Source organism: Myotis davidii, unplaced genomic scaffold (assembly GCF_000327345.1).
Source record: "Myotis davidii unplaced genomic scaffold, ASM32734v1 scaffold370, whole genome shotgun sequence".
NCBI lineage: Eukaryota > Metazoa > Chordata > Mammalia > Chiroptera > Vespertilionidae > Myotis > Myotis davidii.
The window spans coordinates 4,623,495-4,625,192 of NW_006288615.1; positions in this window are offsets into that span (position 1 = coordinate 4,623,495).

The following is a 1,698-nucleotide window of genomic DNA, read 5'->3' on the forward strand; positions in this document are numbered from 1 at the left end:
TTCCCGCTCTGCAGGCGCTGCCGCTGCCCGGAATCCGAAGTGAGGCAGCGGAGGGCAGCGTCCGCCCAGGAAGTGGGGAGCGCCCGGGGTGGGGTGAGAGTGCCCCCTGGGGAATTAGGGCGGTAGGGTCCGGTCTCCAGCCCCCAGGAGGAGGGAAAGGAGGGCGCTGGCTTCAGTGAACCACCAGCCTGCACCCTGAGCGCGCCCCTGTACCCAGCCTGGGCACGTTTCCACTCGGACGCCCTTTGTCCGGGACCCTGGTCTTCCCCAAGCCTTGGCTCGCTTTCCTGCCTGAGCTCCAGGGGGCTCCGCCAGGCCACCGCGCACGGGAGGCCCCAGTCTGTGCCTAGGATGCCCGGAGGCCCAGCTTTTCCTGCCTGGCGGCAGGGCTGCCTGCAGGGCTCCAGCATTTGCACCATAGGCTGTGGTGGAGGTGGGGAGATAGGTGGGGAGATAGGACGCTTGATCTCCAGACAACTCAGACAACTCACCATTCCAGACAGCCCCTTGGCTGCCTTATTTTGTTTCCACCAACTATGCTGACATCCCAGGCCCAACGTTAACATCCCACCCTACTTTGAGAACTGAGACCCACCTGCCCACAGGGGAACCGTTCTTCCTGCACCTGGGGATTTAGAAGCACTTGGCGGCTGAAACAAAGTAGGTCCATAGTTTGGAGTCCGTGGCCCCAGAGGTTACAAACACCAATGTGGGTCCCTGGCTTCCATCGCTCCAATTCAGCGGTTTTATCCCGGTTTGGGAACACCTAACAAGTGCATGTTCTCTCTGGATGCAGAGGAACCAGTGCGTTATGGGGAACACACAGACCTGAGGGAGGAGAGTCTACCAGCAGGGCAGCCGGTCACATCGGCTCAATTCCCACTTATGAGCAGGGTTAAAAATGATAACCATTTAGGAGTAAACCCCCACATTTTATAGGTGTGCTTTCCTTTACCACCTTCCTTCACAAGCCACGATAAGATATATGACGATAAGATAAGTGGCTTTGTTGGTACTGAAACATGTGAGGAGACCACAGCTGTAGAAAACAGGACAAGCCATCCTGTCTTTGGAATTCCCGTGGGGGCAGCAGCCATTGCAGTCCACTGCCCTCCAGAGTGGGTGCAGGGACGGGGAATGTAATGCCAGGGCTGGAAATGGACTTGAGGATTATTCTGTCCAACCAGCCAGAGGAGGAAACCACGGTCCAGCGCTGCTTTTCACTTTGCCAGGGTGGAACCTAGATGCAGAGGCCTGCCCCCAGCCCAGTGGTATTGGTGTCAAGGGCTGAGGGCCTGCCTGCTCTCTCTTCTCACTTCACCCACACTCTAGAGCAGGGGTGGGCAACCTTTTTGTGAGTGCGTGCCAAAACCAGCAAAATCTCTGACTCAAAATTCTTCTGCGTGCCAACCCTAATTTTTTGAGGACATAGTTATGCCTACTTGATATCTCTTAAGGTGTACGTATGTGAAGAGTCTTGAAGAAATAATAAAATTCATTTGAGCGACAAAAACACAGTATATGATGATGAAAAATACATTTTTTTTTATGTATACATGTACACTGATAGTCCGACAGGAAACTTTATGACTCCATTTGATATTATCAGTGGGACTTCTGCTGCTGCATCACTGATGACAGAAATTTTACATCAGGTTTATATTTCGTGACCTTCAGAGCTATGCACAAGCTACTACA